Genomic DNA, 22,201 nt, shown 5'->3' on the forward strand with positions numbered 1-22,201 from the left:
GCATTGCAGAGAGTCCTATTTTGATATTTGTGATTTTGTTTATTGCTTACAATACACATTATGCCTTGAACAGTATAATTGCAGCTGAAAAGCCTCCTGTGCTCAAACTTTGCATCTTTCCCGCTTAGAATTCCCACTTTCTTTCTGTGAGATGCTATGATTTGTTATGAGGCTTCTGGCTTTCCTCATTTTCTGGGAAAGTTTAAATTCATGTACGTGTACATATGCACACACACACAGTGAAAAATTAAAAAAAAAAAGTTTTATAAACTTATCAGCTTGTGGGGGAAAATGTGGAAAAAATTTGGAGACAATTTTATCATTGCTGCTTCTGTCTTATAGATTTATTTTTTATTCTGCTTCCTTTATTAATGCACAAAAGTAGGTTTCTGTAGAAGTTCATAAGCCACTGCTGTTCCTTCTCCATAAAATTAATTGGTGTCCCAGTTTGTTCTCTTGGGGCAATTAAGAAGTCATCCATAACAGTCATTTCATTAAGTCTCTTTTTTTTTTGGCTTAATGTTACATCTGAATGACTCTGCTAACTATGATCACAGGCCTGTTTAGCCCAGTCCTTTGCCCTCTGGCAGCATCCTGCAGCAGGCTCTTGTGCTCTTTCCTGAGGAGGTGGGCAGCATATGGTGATACTTGCCCACGGGCTGTCTTCCTGCTTCTGGTATGCAGCAAAGGTCTTGTGAACTGGAGATATTTTCTGAATCTTTGTTTTCTGTCAGCCTCGCTGGACTCTTTTCCATAAACTTGGAACCAGTTTAAACTCTGGCTTTCCACATCAGTAAATTTGTTGCATTAATTATGGACAGAACATATTTGTCTCCTTTCAACCTTTTTGACTTCTTTAGATGTTTTTAACGGATATTCTCGTTTGATTCCCTGTATCTCTTGCATTACAACAGACACTGAATAATCTGCTCTTTAGTATGTTATCTTAGAGAAGCAGTAACTTTGAACTCCTTATGGTCACCAGAAATGTTTGCATTGAATATTATAAATGTACAATTAGAACTTCTATTGGTTATGTGGCCAGCTGAATTGTAAGAGTCATCTGCTCTTTTTCTCTGGTGTATTAGCATTAGTAAGCAAGATTTTGAAAGACATACAAGTTCAGCAGGTCTAACATCTTCACTGTTTTCACGTTACGTTCTCAGATCTGTGTAGACTCATCGTCTCTAACAAAGACGCAGAAGTGCAGCTGCAAAAATGTAGCTGCCTGATACCGTGTCATCGGGTCTCTGCCAACACTGTGCAACATGGGACAGAATCTCCCTGCTGCAGTGATTGTCATTCTGTAGTACTTAAAAGCCAAGAAAAGTAGTAAAAAAACAAATATAATATTTTCCAGGAGATCTCAGTGGTTCTTATAGGAAAAACTCTGTGAATACATCAAAGCTTCATAAACTCTCATGGGTTTGGTACAGGCAGCTGAAAGAACAGTTCTCCAGATACCCTGTAAAATATTGCTTGTGCTGACACACTTCTAACACAATAATCATGGTTTCTTAATACAGATGTGTCTCGTTATTATTCAAAATGAAGTATGTTTATTTATCTGTTTTAACCACACAACGTCAAATTTTGCCAACCCTTGCTTTGCTGTCCAGAAGTAGCCAGCTGGATATAGTGTTGTCACGGATGACCACGTGTCTTCACAGACAGCACTGGTGAGGTTATGGGGTGATGATGGTCGTATTCCCCTGTCAGGGGAGCTCCTCTCAGGAGCCCAAATATCAAAATCTGTCCTGCTCCCAGCAGGCATATGGTAGAAAGACCCTTTTTCCCTTTGTCCCCAGGCTTTTGGGATGTGGATTCCTCTAGCTTTTCTCTTTGATAGCCAGACACTGAGGATGAGGGTGAGAAGGAAGGAGAGATGGAGCAGCACGAAAAGCCCAGCAGCTGTAAGCAGCTGTATGTCCCTCCAGATTGTCACCACATCCTCGTGGGATAGAGAGAAAGGGGCACAGGTCTGGAGAGCAGCAGAGAGGTGTCCCCAGGCAGACCGCATGTGTCAGTGAAAAGGCTCGTCCACCCTGAGTGATGCTACGGCTGGCCAAGTTGAAAGAGAGGAGTTGTTAAATGGAAATCTCAGATGTGGAGCTCTATTTTCCTGCCAGAAATCTAGCCAAAGTAGACTATTTGCTATACTGGACATTCAAGCTGTGATGAGCCTGGATATCACAGCCTCTCTTTTTGAGGTCTATCTGCAGCCCACAATAGGGATGCAGTTTGCCAACAGCTGCAGAGGATGAGTCTGCTGGTAAGTCACAGGGTGTATGGCATAGCCCTCAGCCCCCACACACTGGCTCTGCCCTCTTGTTTGTGGACGTTTAAAGACTGATCCTGTCTTCTAGACCATGGAAATACAGATTGTGTGCAGGTGGTACCACTTGTGTAGAAGTAATCACAGCCAAAGCAACCTCTCTAGAGGCCCCTGACTGAGGAGAGGGGGCAACAATGACTCACAGTGTATTAGCAAAAGTAGTGGTTTTGGAAAAAAAAATCCTTTAAGTGAAGAGATTTTGGAGTTTCATCTGCAAGAGAAATGGAGGTAGCCAGAGGTTGATACCAGTTACCATAAACGTACCGTAAAATCTCTGCATAAAGGCAACCAAAATTGTTTGAAGTGCATCTGTTCCCTTCTGCTCATTGTTTCCCCCGTGCTCCAGCCTATCTCTATAAGATAAAGCAGCAACAAATATCAGGAGGTTTTCAAGCTCATGGTCTTCCCTCATTCTTCTGATTTACTTTCACCACAGGCGAAAACTTATAGACCTTTGACTCTCGTTTATAAATAGACAGCCTGGATAACATTAGCAAACATAAACAGTACTCTCCCTGAAAATCCTATTTTAAACACAGATTTGTAAAGACCAGTTTTATCTTTCCCATCTGTAACTAGTTAAAATTCCAATTGTTTTTCTTAAGAAGAATTTTAACAGGGGGTAGTAAGAATGAGGTGGAGTAAAAGCAATTTAAATTGTAGGGTTTTTCTTATTAAGGGTTTAGAAAAATCTATTAGAGACCTGGGTTATCTGCAGCTTCCAAATGGTGCTGAAAAAATGATGGTGCTCTCAGTTGTCATAGATGATTTTTTTTCATTTAATCTGTATGATATGTTTTTCTAACATTTATGCACAAACTTGCACTGGTTTATCTTCAAATAATGTAGTTAAATAAATGCCAGATCCTCAGTGGATGCCTTAATTGATCTAGAATCAACCAATTTATTTTTATTTGGCTCAAGCTGGAATAAAGAGCTATAAAATTAAAGATATAGCCAGGCACTTGCTGCAGAAATGCATGTACCCATTTAAAAGGTGACTATTTCTCTGCAGTCTGTTACTGCTGCTCCTTTGGGCTCCCTTTCTTGGTGGACCAGCCTCTTCCACAGGCTCTTTAGCCCACCTGGCTCTGCATTCAGTTGGATGGGGAGCATCTGCATGCTCTGCGGTCCCATGCTGTCTGGTAGGGGAACAGGAGAGCCAGCTGGGTAAGAGAGAGGAGGGTTCCCACGTGGTAAATGACTGACCAGGACATAATGCAGTACAAGCCATTCTTACACTCACTGTACCCTCTGAAATCATCATGGGGCTTTGCATTGCCACAGACTCATGGTCCTTCCACTGCGCTTGTGGCCACCTTGACCAGGAGACCTCAGCAGGCGGCAGCTTCTTAAAGCGCCTCATCAGGATTCACCAGACTTATCTGTCGTAAGTTAGGGATGCTCGAGTGGCCGATACGTCCTCATTTCCTTCTGGCCACTTCACAACACGGGCAAGTGATGACAATTTTCATCCGCTGCTGTTGTTCGCTAGGTGAATGGGAGCCAAAGCACTAAAAGTGTCCAGATGGGTGCTTGCACTGGTCTAATTAGATCAGTTTTGAAACATATCTTTAGGCTGCGGGCAGATGTTCATTTTGTAGAGAGCCATGCCAGATGAAGATTACAAGCCAAGCCACTGGAGGTTATTGCCCTCACAAGTCTGCTGGCAGAGCCACCCCAGATCCTCCCGAGCTTCACCAAGGTGCAGACATGATCTCCCACCGCTCAGGTGGTGACAGCTGGGGGGGTCACTGCCTCCTGCCCACACCTGCCTTCCCGGCACAGCACCAGGCTTGCTGGGCACTCCAACGTCTGTCTCCTGGCCTGTTCCAGTCAAAAGTAACCAGTGGGCGCTGGGAACAACAGAGCTTCCATTTGCTTGGGTTTGTTTTGTCTGGAAAGGAGTGGGGAGCCCTGTCTGGCTGAAGAACGGGGGGAGCCCAGGGGGTGAGTTTGGGTTGGCACAGCTGGATCCAGAGGAGGCCGGCCATCCAAGGCCCTCCTGCACCGGGGTGGGAGCAGAAGCCTGTCCTGCTGCCAAAGCGGTGAGGGGCCGTCTGTGGGCCAGGAGCTCTGGAGAGCGGCAGGGGATGGTGCTGCCTGTGGTGCTTCAGCTGGACCTGTCCGAGGACATCCCCTCGCAGCTCTACCCGTGGTCCTTGCCCAACACGTGGAACCGCTCTGGGCGGCTCACATACCAAGGTCTTGGCATGGACTTGAGCTGGGGCTGCAGGGTTTGAAGAAGGAGTGGAAAAGGCTGTCCAACCCAAACAATGAAGCTTTTCTCTTGCCGAAGCTGTTAAATCTTTACCAAATGTGTTAATGTGTGTACAGACAAAGCATGACACAATGTTGACCGAGTCCGGTGAGCTGCTGGCTGCACTTGGCTGATACTATCTTAGCAGGCGGTATTGAACTTTTAATGTAACAGCAGGGTCAACTGTGAAAAATTACCATGTTTTTCATGTCTTAAGCCCTATCTGCATTAGAAACTATCATATCCTTTCTCATGACAATTCTCAGGTAAAATGTATCAGCTTAAAGGCAACTCAACTGCTTTGCACATGCAGCTATGGGGCCATGGCACAGCTGCTGAGCTGGTGTACTTCCAGCCACTCTAAATTTATAGCTTCTTCCCATTGTTCAACAGTTGGGCTTAACATTAAGGAAGGCAGGTAATGATGCTTTCACTAAAAAGAAGGAAAAATATCACTACAGCTGATGGTGCTGTCTGGCTTTCCTTCATTCTCCAAGCTAGTTTCTAATTAAATGCATGTATTGCAGTCCTACCGTACTTCCTTTGTTAGGGTGGTATTTCTTTTAATTGCACTTTTTGAGAGCATGTTTATGCACAGATATTGGTCTCTCCCCGTGTTTTTCCAGAAGGGAATGAAAAAAAGGTTCACGCATTCCCTGAGGCCCTACCTTTGTGTTGCTTGTGCTCACAGCCTGGCAGAGCAGCCAGCACATAACGGAGCAGAATCTGCCATGGCCCTGTAAGGCTTTAAGGTACAGATGGAGGAAATCTTTAGTTTGTGGATCTGTCTGCAGAAATCAAAGGCTTCTGTGTCTGTTCATTTCTCATGATGGTAAGAAGGCGATCTGAGTCACCTTGGTCATCTCCATTACCCAGGACACCCAGCCACGTCAGTTGTCTCAGGAAATGAATGACTAATCTGCTGTGTATTAATGTGCTTTTATTTACTGGTCATTTCACCAGTCCCCACAGTTTCCTTCATGCTCTCCAAGCAGTGAAGAAAGCATGTTCCCTGTTCCACGGAAACACAGCATTTATGTAAGTTGAGAGCGCTCCTGAGAATATCCATTTGCTTAAGCCTGTTTGCAGGTCACTTCTTACCGAAGCTTTCCAAAATTTCAGCAGCCCTGCTTACAGCCATCCAAGTGAAAGACGAGCAACAGGAGCAGCAGAAGAAAGGGAAACGTAAACAGCTTGGATGGGGACAGGGATCATCAGAGCAGAAGCTAAACTGGCTGTGGTGCCTTTGCTCGGTCATACGCTGGTTTTGAGCTTGGCATTTGATGGTCTCTGACCACCAGATGGCATAAAGAATGCTGTTACACGCATCAGCTTGCAGCTGAAACATCAAGTGTTGGGTTCACATTAGTTAAAGTGGATTCTTACATTGCTTTTATGCAGAGGCATATGTTATTTTTTCTCTTAGATGTAAAAATGTATCAGTAGGACTCATCCTATTGAAGGGAAATCAACTTTCACAGGAAAATTCAGTTTCAAATAGCAAGTGCTGCTTAAATAAATGCCTTTCTCAGGTGCAGGGAAAATATAGCAGAAGATGAGGGGAAGAGAGGTCGCTTTGCTAATTGGATTACAGGACCAGGCACTAAAATAAATCATCAGTTCTCATCTTGGTTCTGATAATGATTCTCCTTGTAGCTTTGGGCAAATCACATAATCCGCTTCATTTCTCTATTTCCGTATGAAGGGCAATGATTTCCTGCCCTGCAGTGGTGCCAGAGGAGTTAATACTCATAAAGCACAAATGAAGGGAAGAAAAATACTAATGACACCTGAAAGCTACTTGCAAGAAAGAGCTCTCCTGGTTTGTCTGTTCTGCACCACCCAGCTGTTGCTGTGCCAATGTGATATCTATAATGAGACTATGGAGTATGGAGAAATGTAAAGCACAGTGAAAGACATATTACTGAATGCTACTCAAAGGAAGAGATACTACTGACAGAACTGGATTAACATTTTTTTTGTTGTGTTTTCAGTGTAATATGTTACAGAAATCTCATGGTGAGTGGAAACAGCCTGCCTGCTGTTCTCCCAAACCCTTCTGAGCTAAAGAAACAGCCTGATGGCTGGCGGCTTGCACTGCTCTCTGATTTACGCCCGTGCTCCAGCTTCCCTGCCCCTGGTTGAATTGAACATTCAAGTTCAAACCCAAAACTTCAGTGCAGTCCCTGGTTCAGTTGCTTATTCAGAATTAAAACTGTGAGTTATTTGGAGAACTTTTCAGCTGCTGTGGAAGGTAATGTCTCTTGTACATCTTCAGGAATCAAGCTTGATGATTTTACCACTGAAATATGCGATCTGATTATAGCAGCTTGTGATATTGCCAGATCATAAACCAGTGCACTTCTGAACGCCCTTAGGAGATAAATGAAAAAGGTAGGGAACCCATTGTAAATTACCAGTGACTAGGAAAATCTCACAACAGCAGTTTGTATTACTGCTGCGGTCATGAGATGACATATTTCTTTTTTATTCTTATCTTTATTGAGTGTAGTGGATGTGAATACCCTAAGAAGAGCCAAAGGATTTTACAGGTATATCTGGAAATTTTCATCATTTGGAAAGAAAAGATTTACAGGTTCAGATAAGGACAGTACTGAAAAAAGAGAATTTGGCATGACGTCCCTGAGAAAAAAATACTGCAACAATGAACAATGATATTCAAGCATGCTTTATATGCTGATCTCACTGCCAATGAAAAGAGACTGACTGTATGTCTTCCCATAATCACTGAGGGTATTTACGGCATAAATGTAATTTTTGGTTTATCTGAAACTGAGTTTTATCAGCTGTCCTTTAGCAAACTGAAGAATCAGACTGTGAATGAGAGAGACATGAAAACTGTCAGACTAAAACATACCCAGCAAAACAAATGATTACTGATTGACCTTGAAGAAAACTGAGAAAAACAATTTTAATAACAAAAATAAGATACTGAAGTGCCATAACTGCAGTGCCAAAATGATTTCCAACTACTCACAAGAATATCAGCTTTGTTTTTCCAGCGATAAATTTAGTTTTTCCGCTTGTCCCCATTGCACATTTTAGCGATGATGTTGGAAATCTTTCAATTTCCATTTAAGATTTTTAAAAGCAAATAAAGTTATCTTGGCAGCCTCAGGGAGAGCTAATGCAGTAGATAGAAGATGTGCAGAAAATAGTTTATACAAAGGTTGAGTTCAGGCTCAACCCTGAGCCCACGCCACTCTCTCTGAAGCCACAACACGGCCAGATGGCAAGAAGCACTGCGTAGCCTCAGGAGTGTCCAGAGGTCCTTCACATGGACCATAAATGTAATGAGATATGGCTTTTTTCCTTCTTCTACAACAGCTGTGGTATGCTTAGCCTGAAGGTTGTGTTGCACTACCCTGCATCGAGGAGAGACCGCATGGCAAAGCCCACCCCCTGTAGCGATGCGCCTGCTGTGTGCATGCTGGATGAGCAGACCCAGCGCATGCCGCAAACCTGGCACACCCAAGCAGCATGATCCCTGCTTTACTCATACACTGGGAGGTTTCTGGGAGGGCTGGAGAAGGCCCTTTGGTCTTCGGCATGGGCGGGACAGGATAGAGAGAATGGGGCATGAGGAAGGGGCCGAGCAAGAAGGAGCATGCTTGATCCCTCCAGCAGCCGGCCACAAGCCAGCCTAATTCGTGTGTGCTGCTGTTGAGTTATCCCTAGTGCTGAATAAGCTGTTATGGAAAAAACTCTCCGAGATTTCAGTTTTGGATGCTAGCATCATGATCCTTTGGGACCCATGACATGTCCTCCCCTCATAGCCAATGCTTGCGCAAGTTCACGAAGTGGGTGCAGCACTCTCCTCCTGGCCAGGGGCCGAGAGAGGCAGAGTTACCTATAACGGCCACCTGCAGAAAGCGCTCTATCATCCTAAAAAGAATGCCTTTCATATGTGAAATACAATAGCATGCAGAGCAATGGTATTAACTTTAAACCCTTAGCATCATTTTGTTCCAAATAATTCGTCCTCTGATGCTATTTTTTCTAGATACTGAAATCTTGATATGTTGTTACGCCTCTGAATGGATCAACATGGACCTCATTAAGACTATAATAAAGCAATAGCAAATTAGAGAAGATTTTATTATAAAAAAAAAAGATCAATGAGACTGAAAGTTGGAGAATTAAATGAAAAGGAAGAAAAACACCGTAAAGAACTACAAGCATTTGAAAAATATCTAATAGACTCAAGAGATTCCTTTATTGTTTCTACTCAGAGAATTTATTTATTTTCCCCGTGTAGAACATGCACAATACCTTATTTAGTAATATTTCAAGGAGCTTTTTTAGCATCTGGCGTTAGACATAATTTTTGCAATGCTCTGGCAACATATGAACACTGTAAAGCTAACACATTAGCTTGCCACTGAGATGGAAATAAATGGCGAAGGCTGAAGAAATTTTCAGTGCAGGGGGCAGCTCCTGTTACCTCTAGCTCCAGAGACGATTCCTGCTCTGAACTCATTCTCCTGCTTTTTGCTCTTCTGGCTGAAACTATGGGCTTTTGGACCTCCTCATTTTTTATTTTATTTTTTGTTCAAAGCATTGTCAAATTCAAGAATTCACTTGAATTTATAATATCCAGTAATGTGCTGCAACACATCAACATGTGAATAGTGATGTGAGTCAACTCAGGTATGTGTGCTCTGTTTTTATACCAGGTATAAGCAGAGAAGCTGACTTGGATCAGGCATACAATATTTTCTGAAGCATGTTTAACGGCACGAGTAGAACTGGGGACAGCCTAATAGCAGACCTAGAACATTTTTCAATTTGAGTTTGCTACAAAGGCTGTTATGCAACTGATCTTTAAGTAAAACAGTTTTCATTAACAGTTGTTAAATACCACACGGAATGGCATTGGCAAGGTCAATGTAGAGGGCAAATAATTATTATCATAATTTCCTGTAACAGGCTAGAATTTTGTGGATATCCTTTTCATAAAGGAGATAAAATAATTTTTGTTTCGTGATATCATTAATGGATATTATAAATGCTTTTTATTTCACCATCTAAGTGAATATCTACATTTCCAAATGTAGTCCATTCTGGAAGTAAAAAGACAAGACAAAGAAATCTAAGCTGACAACATAATACTATAACCAGTATAATGAGAAGTGCCAAATACTTCACTGAGTTCCCTAAAGACTTTGCAATTGCTGTTTGTTTTTATGGCCAAGGTGCTCAGAGACTATGGCGATAATAGCATAAGATCAAAAGAGGGAGGAGGATGGAAGTCATGAAGGAAGGAAATGTATTTTAGATAATCCTCAGTAAATTATGTTATTATTGGACTCTTAATAAGCATTCAGATAGGTTTTAACATGCTGTGTGTGTTGCCTGTGTCCATAGGGATGTGAAGTAAAATTAGTGGACTAAATTATGTTCTCATTGGCACTGGTGTAAATCCAGAGTAAGCCATCTGACTACATGGTTAATTCCAGTTTTCCAGTGAGTAACCAAACAGAAATTAGTCTGATGTTCCTGGACGTTCTCTTCCACTCTCCCATATAGAAAATACTCACAAATAAATCACTGAGAATATTCTGCCGATTGTGTGCTCTCCACTTGTCAGCAGCACGGAGAATAACAATGCCATGTTTTTTTCCATCTGCCTTCTTGGTAGACCACCTCTCAGTATAGGGATACAGGAACTACTAAGTACAACCAACCTCCTGTAGCTCATATGCTAAGAAAAATCAAACAAAAAGGCAGTACTGAAAATGCAGAGGCAATCCCAGGTGTGACAGCAGGAAGAGGAAGGAGTGAGGGAGAACAGAGAGGAGCCAGGAAGAGCAGGCAAAAAAAGCCAAGAGTCAGGGAAAACATTTTGACAGTTTGAGTATCTGATTATCCAGCCGTAGTCAGCTGGAAAATGAGGAGGGTGATAGAGAGCGATGCGAAACGAGCTGGTTTTGACATGAAAAGCTGGACAGGGCCACCTGATAGCACATGCCCCCAACCCCAGCAGGGGCAGGGGTCTCTACCCCATCCACTCTCCCTCGCTGCTGCCTGGCCGGCGCCACCCATCTCAGCTGGAGCTCTGCAAGGCAGGGGCAGGATCAGGGCCGAGCCTGCCCGGTTGCTGTCATTGTGTGACCGCCGCGGCCAGCTCAAGCTGCGATTGCAGACTCCGCGTATAAATCTTTTAAACAAAACTCCGACCAGAGGCCTCCGAGCGCTGGGAACTGGGGTAAACAAAGGTTTCCATGCCAGAAGCAGGAACTATTATTATTACTGTTCAAAAATGCAAAGGCCAAGTCCTCTCCTGGCCAACAGAGGGAAAAAAAAACAACAAACCACAACATAACAGAGCTGCTGTCTGCCTGGGGAGGGCTCTCATCCAGCTCGCACCTTGCTGTGCTTTAGTCTGACACTGTATGTCGAGTGAACTGGCTGGAAACGACTTAAGCGTCCTACCCAGCCAACTGAACACCCATGGATTTGATGCACAGGCTGTTCTTTCATCTTATTTCCCAGCACTCGGCCTCTGTGGGACTGTGTTACTTCTGTCCTGCCATGTAAGTGGGCATTCAGAGGTGCCTAGGACCACGGTGAGTAGGACACACAGGAGGGAAAGCATTTTGCCCTCAATCTTTAAAAATGGATGCTATAGCACCGGCCAGAGATGAATCAAGGCCTCTGGAAACAGCGTGGCCGAGTGGCTTGCAGGGAGACCGATTTCACCTTTGGCAGCAATCCAGCAATGGCAAAGGAAAGGTGCTCTTCGAGCCCAGACCTGGTAGAAGGGCTTTGCATTCCTAAAGGACTGAATCCAAAAGCAGAGCATAAACACCATAGGCAACACGCCTTGCGAGAGGTTTATTTTTACTGTGTGAATTCAAGCGCTGGAATGTCCTGTACTTATTCCAGGAGGGTTAACGCTTTCGTGCCTCACGGCCTGACCAGGAGGGACACTCAAAGCCCCGGGCATGGGCTGTTAGCCTCATTTTCCTTATACCTCAATGACCAAAACAGCCATGCTCTCCCTGAGTTTCTCGGATCACTGTTTTGGGATTTTCTTGAATTATTGCACATTTTATTTCTCCTCTCCCCTTCCTTGTCCCCTTGTGTTCCAGGAAATATTCACAAATGCCAGCCAAGAAAGCTGTTTAATCTTTTTTCTCTAGCTGCATTTTTTCTGTCATATGTCTGAAATGGGCATGTAAGGGATGCACAGTGAAATTACTAATATACGGCATAGTTGCTAATCTAAGACGTGCTGTCTTCGTGAACCCAGCTCACTGGTTTAAAAGCAATGCCAGGCTGAAGGCGTTACTTCAGCAAGTGAAGATCCTTCACTGCTCGTTCCAGGGTGCAGCTGGAAACAATGCATAAAGGAAGATGTTCTGTCATTCTGTAAGGGAAAGTCCTCTCCCAGCTGATGACATATTCAAGGGTCGGTTATGAGAGCAGCCAGGCTGGCAGAGGTCTGTGATCCACCATGGCAGAGACCCACTGCCACCCGGCTCATGGGACCAACTGAGCTCCCTGGCCTGTTGCTGATAGGCATGTGTGAGCCAGCATGGACAATTGCTTTTTCTTAACCTTGGCAAATCAACACTCTTGTGTTCACAGGGTTTTTGTTGTTTTTTGTTTGTTTGGTTTTTACTTGAGGATACATTGCCTTGTGAAACCTTAACAGCACAGACACCTTTTAAAAGCTTTTAAAAGATGGCAGGATATATGTTTTGGATCATGTTTTGTTTCATCCTGGGCTTTCTTATGTTCCTTTCTGGTGGAAAAACTACACGGGCCACTACTGGAAAGCTCCGTAAGTGATATGACTTTTCCAAGGTCTGCTGTCACACCATTTAGTTGGCTTTCCGTTTTCTCCAGTCAACGTCACTTTGGCAAACGAGCAGACTAAGAGAGTCCCGGTGCCATGTAGATTTCCACAATGTGTTTCCATCCCATAAGGAATTCTCTTCTCCAAAATGTTCCAGTTATTTTTTTTGTAATGATTTTTGCATCTCCAGGCTAGGCAGGTACTTAGCACAACTTCCATTTGAAGAGACAAGACAGGTAAAATGCAGAAGAGAAGCGTTCGTTCAGCAAGTGAGGCACAGTCCGAAACAGCTTGCTCAGGGGCTCAGAGGAGCTTCCTAGAAGATGAGAGGCTTGAACCCAGGTACCTGCCCTGCAGCTTTACTACACCTCCCTCGTCCAAAGAAGCAATAAAGTGCTACAACTATGAACTCACCATAACCTGATTTTAATGTCTGAAAAGATGACTTCGAAAGGAAAAAAATGATAAAAGAAAGCATAAATATCTTCTTCAACCACTCATTACCCAAGGACTCTGTTCCCCTCTCATATGTTAGTGAGAATTAACGTTTCTGCAGTTCTAATGAGAGCCCATTACTTCGTGGCATAACCCCATCTCAGACACCACCACTGATCTACACCAAGTGCAGAAAATTTATTCATTAGATTTATCCCATGTTTATTAACAGCTCAGCTCGGAAAAAGAGTCAGTGACAAAAACCATCTGGAATAAACATAATGGAATACAAACAATGTAATATATTCCATCGCTCCAGCCTAATTACACTGTTTGGTGCAAATACTATCAATCCAAGTGACAATTTACAAGCTGAACACTTATTAAAGGGAAAAATGAACTGTGCTGGGAAGCACAAATCAAAGTAACTAATCAACACAGACAACACATTCGTGGGATTTAAGAGGCAAGGTACGGTAGTCTTTTATTCCTCCTTGTTTTCAATTTGGGAGACCTGCTGTGATGTTGCAGTACATTATGCATTATGTCTACTTATGCAACATGGGAGACAAGCATGTGTCTGGCTGTTGTCTTATTTTTCATTGGCTATGGCCTTCAACTTTTAAGTTGAAACACTTATCTTGTTCTAACTTGTAAGCTAGGAACAAGGTACACTGTCCAGTTGCACCGGTTTTCTTTTACGGTGCCTTCATCTTTTAGGATAGAGTAAGAGGCTGGAATTCAGGAAAAAATTAGAAAAGGATGGAATTAGCTACAAGTGATGCCAATTTGATCTAACACAAGTTCTTATTGAGTGAATTGGTTCAATAAGGGAAAAAGGAAAAAGATCTCTCCCTCCCATGCAAGCATCTGAACAACACATGGCTGCTGTCCATGATCTGTTTCAGCTTGGAAGCTGGAACTGGAATCACTAGATACATCTGGTGTCCCCAGGGAAGCCACAGAAAACACTGGCAGCAGTGAAGAAAAGGTGGTAGAAGCCACGTGAAGCAGAAATTAGACAACCAGCCTGTCTGCATTAGAGTGTGAACTTTAAGAGCTGCTTTAGGCACCTGCATGAAAGCTGAGCCCTCACATACAGTAAAGTGACACAAAGCTACAACATATAACACTCTGTCAGCTTAGGGAAAATAAGTCTGGAAAATACCACCTAAGCTAACATTACAGTGAAATCAATACGAACAAATACACACACAGCCCCGACCACATAAATGTAGTCATAACTTCCATAATTGTTAGCAAAATACGACTTACATAAACCTACACTGGAAAAATCCCCGTTAGTGCTTAGATACTAAAGGAGTGGTTTTTTTTTTTTTTTAACTCATTCTATGGGGAAAACAGTGAGAAAATGCTATGCTGAGTGGGCCACAGATGTCAAAAAGCCACAAGCTGCTTCATCTGCAACTGGGAGAGCACCAGTCACCACCACCCCATGCACAGAAGTGTCTCTCCAGACCTTCACCTTCCTTCCTTTCCCACAAGACAAAGTGGAGCCAGGGTCCCTTCACATTTTGCAAATGGCCATTTAGCTCAAAAACGTTCTGTCATGGGATTGTCTTGAAAACAATGTTCATCTTGTGAAAACAACAACATTTCATATTTCCCCTTCAATTGATTTATTCTGGGACAGGATCTGGTGCTCTGTATCAGGGTCTGGTACTGTTGAACATAGGTCTATTCTCAACCAGAAGTCTGATAATAAGCCAGCTTTTGTCACATCTCATGTACATGAAAAATGTCCAAAGCTGTTTCTCCACCTGCTGTTTTCAGAGAGAAATAATGTGTGACATCCTTTTCTCCTTGAAGAGTTGACATCATAGATGTGGCCACAATGGGATATTTCTTCATTTAAGAGGCAAGGTGCAATGTTAGATAAATACACTCCTGAGAGTTTTGAAATTTCAGTGATTCATAAAAGCCAAAGATTTTATTGCCAGCTAACTGTGGATCCATCTCTCCAGAGCCTTACTGCACCATCTGTATTAGCATGCAAATCGAGATGACATAGCTGTTGCTAACTAATTTCAAGTGTGACATTCACAGCATAGATAGACTATTGGGATGGTCTTTGGCAACACCTTCATCCAGCCATCTCTGCATGCTCTATGACTGATGCCATCATTCCCTTCCACCGGGAAGATGAACATGAGGAAGACTCTTTTTCTCACATGCTGACTCCAGGTCTATTCTTAAAGAAAAAAACAGTATATTCGAGTCACCTATCAACCCCACAGGTACTGTGTTCATTTATGTCTCTGTCCTTGGCCTTAATTACTTTGCTTCAAACAGAACCTTCCAAAAGCTCTCTCTCTTTTTTTTTGTCTTTTCTTTTTTTTTTCTTCTCCCCCCCCCCCTTTTTTTAATTTCTCTTTCTCTCTCTCTTTTTTTTTTTTTTTTTTCCGATTCCCACCTGGGCTATAATATTTTCAGTAATGTTCAAAATCATATATAAATAAAAGAAGAATGATTCCCCATTTGCAGATTACCGAAATACGGTAGTATGCTGTCAATAATTATAATGATAAAATACCTTAATTTTCAGTTTATATGGATTTTTACCCTCTTGTTCTACAACCTTTGGAGCTCACTTTGACTAGGGACTCTGAACAGTTTCCTTTCTAAACAAGGAATGGCCACAGATACAGAGCATTTTCTTTAGGGAGCAGAACATAGCAGCCGTGGTATGGTCAACACAACATGCTCACTTAATGTCTAAATCTTTAGTCTTGTAACTGGGAATTATTCTGCCCTTTTGGGATGCTCAGACACTTGTGTTTTGGCTGTCTTGAATCTCGAAAGTTTTATGTAGACCTCCAGGATTCCCTAGTTTGGATTTTTTCCTCTGAGAAAGGAGACTCAGGGAACATGCTAATGCCACTTTGCAGGTAGGTGCGGGGTTGTTCATGCACTGAAGTAGAATAGAATAATTAGGGTTGGAAAAGACCTCCAAGATCATCTGGTCTAACCATCCCCCTACCACCAATGTCACCCACTAAACCATGTCCCTAAGCACCACGTCCAACCTTTAGTGATCAGGGTGTGCTGGCAGTGCCCTTGGTGTTGTAACGACGGGATGTTGAATCTGGTTCCCTGTTGTCATGAAAAATCCAAGCCAGTCCCAACCCTTTCTTGTGACTCCCTGCACTGTCATCTTTTCCCAAACGTTCAACCAATTGCCTTCCGTGCTGCCAGAACTCTGAACTAATTATAACTGTCAAAGTCAATCTGTGGTGAATACTGATTTTTTTTTTCTATCAAGGGCCTAGGAGGGACAAGTTAGCTGAAAGAGTGAGCTATCTTAGGGAACTATCTATCAACAGCCCATCAAGGCAGAAACTACTTGCTGGAGCATCAGCTGATAAGCCAAAAGGGAGATGAAGTCCACAGAAAGAATTATTTTAATTACTGTGTAGTCTGCTTCACCATTATTTTAGAAAAAGCTGGAGGCAGATGTTACGTGAATGTAATTGGAGATTTCAGGAAACATCCTAAAAGCCACAGAGGAAATGTTAAAAATACAACGGAAATAATTCCCTCTGGAATATAAGCACACACAATTCCCCCCCCCCCCCCCCCCTCATAACTACACTTAAGGTATCAAAATATCTTAAGATATTTAAGATATGTCGGTTAGTTGACTGAACTTCAGAAATGGGCAGTCACTCAAAGACAGGTCGTGTTAGCTGTTAGTCATTTTGATAAGCTAGGGATGACAGTATCTATTCCAGCAGGCTGATTTCCCTACAAGCACAAAGGCCATGAACCCACTGCAATCCTCCATCGCTGCGGCTTGCTTTGAGCAGCTTCCAGACTAGTTTTCCGTCTGCAAACTGTGATGCCCCAACTGCCAAGAGCTTCTTGTAGAACAACAGTACTCTTAACTCTGGGCTCTCCATCTGGATATTTTGCTCCTTTTGGTGTCTGTTTTGATGATTGTCTTGTTCGACATTTAGGTTGGGAGCTTTCTGGCTGTCTTGGAGGATTTGTTTCTGTTTCTGACCCTATGGAAAGACTATAGGCACACAGCAGCATGGCAAGGATTAAAAGTTGTTCTCATTACCTCTTCACAGAAAATCTATTTATTCATGGGTGACTATGAATGGACACATATTTCCATAATTCAGGAAAAGTACCTTCACTTTTCTGCATCTTCACAGACTTCCAGTATGATCTCAATTCAACATTCATTGAATCTTGCCTCAGTGCTTATGTCTGTAAACCCAAAAGGTGGCATTCAGAGAAATACATACATATGTGCTAAGGTGCTGTACCAGGCAGCAGAGAGAGAGAGATCCTGAGAGAGAGACAAGAGAAGTCTGGTACACATCAAAATGCAGTATCTTCGTATCACTAATGTAGGAGAGTCTCCCTGTGAGTTACATTGCTGCCAGGTAGCAGAGCGCTGCCTGGCATTTTCAAGATATTTGAATGTTTGCAGCCTATAAACAATTAGAATTGTTAAAAAGAAAGCCCATCAATCAGAAATTTTCACAACTCCTCATTTGTATGTAGATTTCTAACCTCATATCATCAAGTAATGGTTATCAAGACTATGGAATAGAACCCTTCATTGTTTTCCCTATTTTTATTTATTTATTTATTTATTTATTAAGCCTGCAGTACTGGCTACTGAAGAGATCAGTTGCAAATTGGAATGAAAGGAGCTGCTGTCTTTGATTAAACTGTTGGTTCTGTTAGGCCACTGTTGTCTTGGGTAATGACCAGTCCCACCAACTTAGCAGACAACATCTGGATGAAGCAACCACCAAGAAAAGCACGGCTAGTCAAGGCAGTAATTAAAATAGCTGTTAGCCTTGAGCAACAAACTGCACGAGTTAGCAGCCTGCACCTGTTGCTTACAAGTGGGCTTACTTTGCTTATAAATGCAGAGATGCTGCTCGAGTCCAAACCCTGGACAGTTTGGACCACCAGCTATACTAGGGCATGGCATCCCCACCAGTCCCTTTCTCCATCCCAAGACTTCTTTTCTCCAGTAAGGCTGAACTCCAGCCTCAGTACTGCAGAGCAATGAGAGGCTGATCTGAGGTGTGAAAAGGGAAAAAATGGGCATTCTGGGACAGCCTGTCACTAGGGGTTACTGCATGCTGGAGAAGTGAGAAAGAAGAAGGTTCCCAGAGGGAGGGGAGAGACAGCAAAAAGGGAGAGACAGAGCATGTCCTGCATTGACACAGAGCCCTTCTAGCACCCCTCCAGCACCATGAACCATTTGACAGCCCGGTTCTTTCTCAAAGATGGAAGTAAAAACTCCAATGATTTGTTGAAATGAGGCATTTCTCTTCTTTCAGGTCAGGCTGGTGCCTTCTGTATGCACTGACTCGATGAAATAACATATCTTGTGCCATTATAATTAATAAAGCCTTTGATAAACTATGCAATAATCCATCCTTAAGATCAACTAATTCAAATTTAAACAGCGTTCTCACATGTCACAGGCTGTCTGAAGAGATTTATTTGGAAAACAAACTGTTCAAGTCTGAAAGTTAGGTGGAGAGGGAAAAAAAACCATATTTTTAGAGACGTAAATGAATATCCAATAGCAAAATATTTGGATTAAATCAGTTTATCTGTCTTCTTTTTCTTGAAAGAAAATGAAAGTTATGTTCTTATTTAAGATTAATTCTTTCCATTTGTGTTACCAAATTTATTCCTGGTCTAAGATCTTATGCTCTTAGACTCCCTACACATCAAATTTCATACCTCTTGAAAAATGAAATTTTAGTATAAGAAAGATTAAAAGATTTCTTCTCAGCTATTTTCATAGGCACTGCATTATTTCCTCTGGGAAATTTCACAAGGGGAAGATTTCAGCCCGCTCACAGTATACATTAGAGCGAGAATGCAATTCGCAAGCAGGGCAGCTCCTTCAACTCTTCTTGTTGCTCGTTTACTTTGACTGAGCTCACATCAGACTGGTGTATTTCACAGTTGGTTTGTAACTTGAAAACACGAGCTGAGTAATAGGGTGAGAATATCTCACAACAAAAAATTCTGAAGAACATGTGGTTTATTGGTTTGCAAGCGAGGAAGTGACATCAAGCATCCAGACATGGATACTTTTCATTTCATGCATCAGTTCTGCATAGTTAGAGAGAGTACATTCCTCCCCATAAAACATACACAACAAAGTACTTAAAGATGTTCAAATTTAAAGCCATAACCATCTGCTTATCGCAGACATCTGTTGCTTCAAAGCAAAGGACTATATGAAAGGTTCAGAAAGCTTTAGAGCTAAAAAGATGCATTTGCCAAGAGACTAATGGAACACATGAATATACATAAATTCCAAAAATATAACAAACTGCTATTTTCTCCCTGGAGTGCGGTTACACCAGCTAGGTATGTGAGAGTTGAGTTGCAAAGAAAATAAAAGAGTTGCCTCAGATCTCAATTAAATTTTTTGTCACTCTCCAAACACTCTTGAAAAGCAACGTCTCCCTCCTGCATCAGCAGAGGTGTCTGACTTTCACACTGAACCCCGCGTCTTGGAGGAACTCCTGCCAGTGCACCTTCCAAACATGACTGTCTCCAGCCTGCAGCCTTCTCTCTACGGAGCCTTTCCCCGTTCTCACTCGGGGAGGTGGCAGCCCTATTTCTCTGGGAGCAGCTCCACAGCTCTGCGTGCCTATTAATTTCCTCCCTTTCAGCATCCAGGTCTGACTGCCTGGTTGAAGTCCAGGGAAGTCTTTTCTCTGCATCCCCCTCGATGCAGAGTGCCACTTTCCCCACGTGGCTCTTGCATTTCTGTGAAAACTAAGGTCAGCTGGAGAGCTGGGAGCAGTAGCAAGCTCTTTGGCACAGCGACTGTGCTCCTCTGAGCACCTGAGGTGATTGTGGTGGCATATCTGCAATAAATAAAGTTGACATCGCCCTGTGGGTTTGTTCCCACGGTGAGGGTTTGTGTGCAGAGTTGTGTGGGTCTACAGGGAATTACCTGCTACAAGTTACTGGGAGCTAGGAAAAGGTATGAGCCAAATAGGAGATGCAACGTCAGAGGGCTAAGGTACTTTTGGAAGGGCTGCAAGGATTGCAGAGGGGCTAGGAGCTCTCTGAGCAGGACAGTGGGAGCCCTGAGTACACGCAGGTGAACCCGTTACATTTCTCGCTTGGGATAATACCAGCTGTACCCTGGCCAGTGGAGCTAATCAAGCCAGTTTCCATTCACTTAACACACCACCTGCAAGTGGGCAGCCATCAAAGGGGCAGGGACTAAAAGCCACAGACTACAAGAGAAATTTGGGATTTCATTACCTGTCTCTACTGATGCCAATGCATACATGAACTGAATAGAGAACAAGGAAATACTTCATGGTCTTAAACTACATAGTGAAGATCAGAGAAAGTTGATCCATCCCCTGCAATAAACCCCAAAAAACCATACATAAAACAATTCACTTAAGTATCAGCAATTTTTATAATTAATTTTTTATAAATTATTTTTTATAAAGCAATCAAAATATTTCTTGTGTCATTTAATGTTAACCATCACATAATCTGTGATCTCTTAAGTCTCACAAGAGAGGATATAAAGTCCCACAAGACCACAAGCTCGCATTAGGGGTTACACACCACTTTCAGATTTACTGACACTGCTTCATAAACTAGCATTGTGCTCATTGATTTCCTTTGCACAGGTTTTGCATTTTGCTGCCAGCTTCCCATTGTTCTTGAAATAACTGTGACAAGAACTGTAAAGAAATCAGACTGTTTTCCATGCTGCTCATAAACGGAGAACAGCAATTGTCAGTGATCATAAAAGATAGCACAGCCTGCCCGAGCCACATACACATCCTGCTTCTCACTCTACTCAGAGCAAAACATTTCTAGAAAGAGAAGTTAGTAATTTATTGTGCCGGCATGCATGCATTATTCAGAAGAACATGGCAAGATAAAACAACACTGCTAGTATAAGGAAACTCAGCTGAAGTTCAGATCATCTAAGAGTTTTTATGAGGCAAGAGACTACACAAAGTTTGCTTCAGCAAAGTAAAGTCCTTTACTTACATGACTTGCAAGAGCTTCCAGCAGCTGGAGTCTCCGAATTACGGTGCATGCAGATATTGTGCTCTGCAGAAAGCCCCCTAACTTCAGCACTGGACACAACACTGGTGCTTCTTATTGATAAATAGTTTCCTGATTTTTCCTTTAAAAATATTCTCCAATACTTTTGTATCAGTGGTGCACACTGACAGTAGACTGCAAAGCAGAAAGCCTTTCTGTTGTTACTGAGGAAAGAGTTCCCTCTCAGCTGAATCCAAAGGGAAAAAAAAAAAAAAAAAAAAAAGGAGTCCTTGACCTCGACAACTAGAATAAATCTACTATATCTGTTGGCTCTTTTCTGAATGCATACTTGAGCAGTAACATAAGAGCGAACAATCTGAGTGCAGAAACTGTGGCATGTCATGTTATATACCGGTAGGGTGTGTGAACAATGCGTCTAGCAGAGGCACAGCAAAATGAAAACACAATGCATGTTTTCAGCTTTTATTTTGCTCACATCTTTTAAAAATAAAACAAGGATGACAGGCTTTTCTATTTCTTTTCACAACTCCCAAGTGGCAGCGCTTTCAGTTCTGTCCCTTCTACTTAGGTTCATTGCATTCCAAATTAGGTTATTGCTGACTTTCTATTTCAAACCTCGATTTTCTGAGAATCTCTGTATCTCAGCCAGAAAATATAACCCAAAATAAATTTTATAATTTATGACATCATAAATGCACTGAATTGCTTGCAAGAAAAATGAGCTTTTTTTTTTCAGATTTTTTTCCCCTTTGAAAGATCTGTTTACTTCAATTTTTTTCTCCCTTTCGTTCCTTCGACTTAAAATGATTGAACTTCATAAAGTAACAAGCATAACTTTTTGAACAAGTTCTCGGTAAAACAAACAGATATTTGAAAAAGAAAAGATAATGATGTAGCTTAAAACAGGCAAATGCCAGGCTTCAGCTAAAAAGCAGCTCCCTGTTCCATTGTAAAATTATATTTACAAAAATAAAGACATTATTTTAAACATAGTCATTCAATTCCCAGACAGTGAGGACAGATGTTCTATGGAGAGGATGAAAAAAACAGTGTTTTAGGCATAATAAAAGGAGTTGCAAAAAGATAAGAAGGGAAGAAAATCTATGTCCTCATCTATTCTTTTGTATTCTGTTGCAAATGAGGGAAAAAAGGAAACAAAGTTATAGTCTAAAATAAAACTTTTAGATACTGTAAATGCAAAATTCCTGGCTTTATGAAATGTAAAGATAATAAATGCCCTCAAAACTTTTAATTTGCATTTCTTGCTTAAGACAAAGATTTT

At 42.2% G+C, this 22,201-nt stretch overlaps 1 protein-coding gene across 2 annotated transcripts in view; it reads right to left on the bottom strand.

Annotated features, from left to right (window-relative positions):
• Positions 1-22,201, bottom strand: part of C1QTNF7 (C1q and TNF related 7) — a 62,404-nt gene that overhangs the window by 17,598 nt on the left and 22,605 nt on the right. Inside the window, exon 1 of one of the 2 annotated variants that reach the window (XM_083834751.1) lies at positions 20,902-21,744. The exons of the other annotated variant lie outside the window; for it this stretch is intronic. The gene's annotated coding sequence lies outside the window, so the exon portion shown is untranslated. Of the gene's footprint in view, positions 1-20,901; positions 21,745-22,201 lie in introns of those variants that run through there. 2 annotated transcript variants of the gene reach the window in all.

This window comes from Anser anser (genome assembly GCF_964211835.1).
Source record: "Anser anser genome assembly, chromosome: 4".
Classification (NCBI taxonomy): domain Eukaryota; kingdom Metazoa; phylum Chordata; class Aves; order Anseriformes; family Anatidae; genus Anser; species Anser anser.